At 38.7% G+C, this 5,513-nt stretch overlaps 1 long non-coding RNA gene across 1 annotated transcript; it reads left to right on the top strand.

Moving 5' to 3' along the window:
• Positions 1 to 732: 732 nt before the first annotated feature.
• LOC131685936 (uncharacterized) lies at positions 733 to 1,431 on the top strand. Its single transcript, XR_009304889.1, has 2 exons — positions 733 to 1,131; positions 1,205 to 1,431. It is a non-coding gene; the product is annotated as an uncharacterized LOC131685936 (long non-coding RNA).
• Positions 1,432 to 5,513: the final 4,082 nt, after the last annotated feature.

The following is a 5,513-nucleotide window of genomic DNA, read 5'->3' as shown; positions in this document are numbered from 1 at the left end:
TTGCCTTAGTTTTGGAACTGCTTTCACTAAGAAATTCTCGAAAATTACATTCAGTTTCAAGTGACTATCTCAAGTCACCAATGTATGCAACAAGTTTTAAGCACCTCCCGAAACAAAATCCTGGCTACGGGCCTGTCATGTTCACATACGATTCAGGTCCTATCTTCGGCAAATGCCTAAAAACAAATCATCAGCCTACTGTGTTCGTTATTGATCGGTAGTGGTGGCGACCACTCGGCTGCTGCGATTAAACGAGGAATTCCCCACAGTTTTATTTTAGAATCGTTGGAAAATAGCACTTTTTTAGCGTGTGATACAGCACAGGCGAGCTGTTGTGTATTGAACGGAGGACTTCGAACAGACCGGGTAATCTCAACGGTCAGCAGATCCTTAAAAGTGACTTAATAGTCGTCGGCAAACACTAGTACGGTAATTATATTTTTCCGACTATGTGTTAATCATTGGTGTTATATACCCGTTGAGTTTTTTTTTCTAGAAACTACAAACTGCTTAGGATGGATATTTACAGCAAAAAGTTCAACAAAACAGCCACTAGACAACAAATCAGTTGAAGTATCCCACAATCGGTGCGTTAGGATGATTGACCCCGAGCCTCGCTTTCATGCTCATTTCTATATGCAAAAGACGAATATCCATCAGAACAAAATATTGACTTGCAGAGAGAATGCTTATCCTATACCCTCCACCAAGTGCACAAAACTGGAATTTCACTGGAGGTGGCGACTGGATGGACTGAAGTGCCAAACGCAAATTGACGATTGTGTATAGCGCCCGTTACCGGTGCGGCTTTAGTAGGTAACTACACAGGCATATGCTGGGTGTGGGCTACTGCGATGTGCGGAATATGCGATTGCACACGACACCAACGCGCATCGGCAAAAGTGCGGCGTATGTTTTGAATCGTTTGCACTCTCCCAGAGCCACTAGAAATTACCTATAAAAGTGTACCGGCTCGCCACTGTCTGTATCATTCGGAAGCTGCAGTATTTGTTTGCAAGTTGGAAAGCGTATCAAACAGCTGGTAAAAGCAACCTACATAGGTGCAGTTGTAAGTGCGAGAGTAACAACGACAGAACATTATCGAAATGCCGTGCAAGTGCTGTGGAAAAGGTGAGTGTTGTGATTGTGCGGTTGCGTGTTATATATTTGAAAGATAACGAAATGTATTTTCACTTTTGGGCAGATTGTAAGTGCACTACGTGCTGTGGTGTAGATAAACCATGCGAGCCAGGCTGCACCTGCAATTGTGCATGTAAAACGGGCAAAGATAGTGATCATTCAGCAGGATGCTGCAAAAAGTGATGCAAACGAAGTGTGATGCGAAAACACGCTTTAAATTGTTTATTTAAGTTATTCTATTGTTAGATAATAAGAGTGAGTGAATAAAACTTAAGAAATACACAGTAAAAAGGGAGATTTTTTTTATTGTTGAAAACATCTGTTATGTGATATTACATCGAAAGAAATTGGTTTTAGCAAATATTATGATTTTAGAACAAATCAATTGGCTGGGGGTCCGCGAAGAAAAATATATTTTCTGAGTGCAGATTGGACAGTCTTTTTTCCTAACAAACTGAAAATAACATATTGATAGCATACAAAATCGATGTTTATCCGTGGGGGTCCGCAGCAATCCAGGGCAATTTCTAAGGGGTCCGTGGTACGAAAAAGGTTGAGAACCGCTGCTCTAGAAGTATGTCAATGTATGTCCTACAAGGAGGGAACCGTAGCTGGCAGTGAAAAAAGTGCACAGAACGAAACATTTTGTCATATATTTTCAATCGCATATTTGCGGCAAGAAAATAGAAGTAAAATTAAATCGTTCCCAAATACAGACAATTAGTCGTGCTTTCTTTAACGGATTTTGTTAAAAGTTTTATACGTTGATTGAAAACTGCTGTTTCATTGATTGAAACCCCAATTAATATTTTTTTATATCTAAATATGTTTATTTAGTCCCAAATGCGGCATTATTCATTTTTTAAAGTACATTTCACATGTTAGTGGGGAAAGGAATAGGTAGGAAGTGGAATACATATTGTATAATTGACATTGTCGTTGGCTGGTTGATCATTGCGACGGATATGCAAACTTTGTTGTAGTGGTTTCCTGTAACCACAGGGGCGATGGGATGGTCAATATTTGGGATAATTGCTAGCACTCTTATGCTGTCGTGATGTCTCCATGTCATCTACTTGGATGGTATGGTCATTCATGCTAAGTGGCTATTACAGAAGGGTATGCATCGTAAACTGCAGTAAATGAGAATAAAATACACTAAATTTGAATATTAAATGTATATATTATATAGTTTTCAAAAAGATATAGATTAGAAAAATATGGGGGGAGAGCACGGCTTGCCAAGATATCCCGGACTGGCACGTAGGGTGATCTCTCTCGGGCGCGAAGTTAATGTATTAGTTGGGACATATCAACACAGTATTCTGCACACTGCCAAACAACATGCTCGATGTCGTTATAGCTATTCTCACAAATGCAATGATTACTTTCGCAAATCCTATGCGCATAAAACGTGTAATGATTGGACATGAGCCTTGACATCACGCGAATAAAACAGTACGCGGGCATAGTAAATCGATTGCGTGAGATTTCTCTAACGAAACAGAGGCGAATGACCCACAGTCTAAAACCTCTATAATAAAAAATACGAATGAAGTCCTGGTTCACATCCAAGCCCTTAAACAAAACTTTCGTCAATGCCTTCGGTTCGGAATAATGAAATGTAGCCACCGACCCAGATTCTTGTTGATCCATGAGGTTTTCCAACTTCCGAGCGTCCTTTTACGAGAGATCCTGAAAAAATCGTTGAAGCAAATTGGTCTTTCGTAAATATTGTTTTCTAATGCACCCACCTTGGCTAGAGAAAGAGGCTTAGGCATGAACCCTGGGGAAAACCAGCAGAGCCAAAATCCCAAAACTCAAAAAAAGATCATTAGTAGAGTATTCCACGTACCTTAATGATTAGTTGAATGAATATTTTTTTCCTGCATACAGGATCGTTTTTCTCTAAAAACCGATGTTTTAAGCACTAAAAAATACATTAAAAAATTCTTACCAACAAAATGAAAATTTATGCATCAATATGGAATCGTTAAGGTACAAGAAAAATCAATTACGAGCAATTGAAAAAAATAGAAGAAGATAGTTTGAGTAGTTTTTCGGCAAAAGTGATCACGGAAATGTTATTTTTTTGGAAAACAACATTTCGGGATAAATTTCAAATTACCACTGCTTCTGGACGACGAAGTGTGCTTCGAAGCGTTGTAACTTTCGATCTATTTTTAGGATCGCTTTGAAAATTTTAGAAAATATTCTGAAGGAGTTGTGCTTTCAAATAAAGCTTTTTTTGATTTCTTGAAATATAAGAAGGTTGATAGTTATCGATATTTAATATATTTCTGGGTTTCCCTATTACTTACTGTAGAGTCTATTTAACTACGCATCTGTTTTTATTAGCCAGAGTTATGGAGAGTTTAACACGGAGAGCGCATCAAACGAGAGGACAGCACGATCGAACTGAAACGGTGGTAAAACCGAACGGCAGAAAGCACACGACAGTCACGGGAGCAAGACGCACACGCACAACCGAGCTGCAGAATAACGCTAGAGGGACCGGACACTTACCTTCTCAGGGAAAAAGATTCAATATTGAGAAAAATAATAACAAAATTAAATGCGAATGACCTACTATTGATATATTCATTGAATGAACCTATTCTAAATTCCCTAATCTAAGTTCCCGAATCCTAAATCTTTTTTTCACATTTCTGTCCAATTTCACGAAAAACGATTTTTCACTGCACATGTGGCTCGAGCAGCCACTATGAATATACTAGTAGCCACCTTTAGGATTATCACCGACTGTGAAACACACCGGAGGATCTTTTACGGCTGCTTGTTTAGCCTTCGACCCGCGCTTCATATTCCTTTGCTCACTGCCACTTTTCTGTTCTTGCTGTTTCAACAAACGACACTGTGCGTTAAAATGTCCCGGTTTTTGACAATGAAAACATACTTTGTTCTTCTTGTCATTTGCCTTCATTACTTTTTCGTTCGATCCACCCGACCGTTCGTTTCTTCGTTGGAATTCGTCCAACTTTTGTTTAATAAAATCGATCGTTAGATCTTCGTCTCGGCGACTTTCCAGTGCTGTAATTAATTCACTATACGAATTGGGCAAACTGCTGTGAATCATCTCGATTTTCAGGGAATGTTCAATTGCTTGCACGTAAGGGTTCAAAGAACTTTGGGTGAGTGTCTATAAGAATTGAACGCTTGATAGTATGTGTTGTAAAAAATGTGTTCAGCTTTGCCATCGGATTATCCATATCAAACTTTTTCAAAACTCTAAAAGAAGAAAATCAGTCGATTTATTAGATCATCATGATTCAAATCATGCTAAATAGCTGCTGGAAAAACGATCGACTTAGCTGAATGGTGCTTTTGAAAAAGTAGCTGCGATATTTTGCCACACTACCACAACGTGCTGGGGTACGCAACACAACTGCGCAATGAAAAAACCACAGCCACTTTTTCAATAGAAGCATTCAGCTAAGCAGATCGTTTTTCCAGCAGCTATTTAGCATGATTTGAATTATGATGATCTTTAAATCGACTGATTATCTTCTTTTTGAGTTTTGAAAAGGTTTTATGTGGATAATCCGGTGGCAAAGCTGAACACATTTTTTCCTATGCATACTACCAAGCGGTCAATTCTAACACATGCTCAAAAAAGGAAACTTCAATAGAAATTCTTCAAAAGGGCTAATGAGACTTTTGTAAACAAACTTATTTCGCTCATTATTCCGCTACCGAGTTAAATTTCATGAAAAATACACATGAATCAACATCTTTATCCTTGGTAGAATCAATTTCAAATGTTTTCTGTGTTGAAATGATAACAAATTAGGAGAAATCAGCAAAACAAAAGTTTGTTTATAAATCTTATTAGCCCTATTCAAATGTTGATATAGACTTGAGCTTTAAACGATCAAAAAGAATTTCCAGCTCTTGCAAATGCTGATCGAGAATACCGCCCTCACTCATGTTAAAACTACAAATTCGCTTGAGGAGCGACACACGCGACGTCATCGTTGCCTTCTCGTGATACGTTTTTAGCGCATTCCACACTGCTTGGGCTTCGGTGACATTCTTCACGAGATTTAGCTGGTTGTCTACAACATACAGCACGATTGTTGCAACACATTTTCGATCTGCTGTCTTTCAAGCTCTTATCAGCTCGCCCGGTTTTTCATTTTCGATCACAAACCGTAAATCCACACGTTTGAGGAGCATTTCCATTCGTATCTTCCACGTTTAATAATTTTGGTTGTTTAACCGCGAAAACAAAAATTTCTCAGACATTTTGAATTCGCTTTCGAAACACTTAAACTTAGTTTCGTTTCCATACAATCATTCGCTCTGCGCCGTCGAAACGATCACGCCGAAACACACACCAGCAAGAATTTACC

This window comes from Topomyia yanbarensis, chromosome 2 (assembly GCF_030247195.1).
Source record: "Topomyia yanbarensis strain Yona2022 chromosome 2, ASM3024719v1, whole genome shotgun sequence".
Taxonomy (NCBI): domain Eukaryota; kingdom Metazoa; phylum Arthropoda; class Insecta; order Diptera; family Culicidae; genus Topomyia; species Topomyia yanbarensis.
Note: the sequence above shows the minus strand (reverse complement) of the source record. Positions and strands in the feature narration are given on the sequence as shown.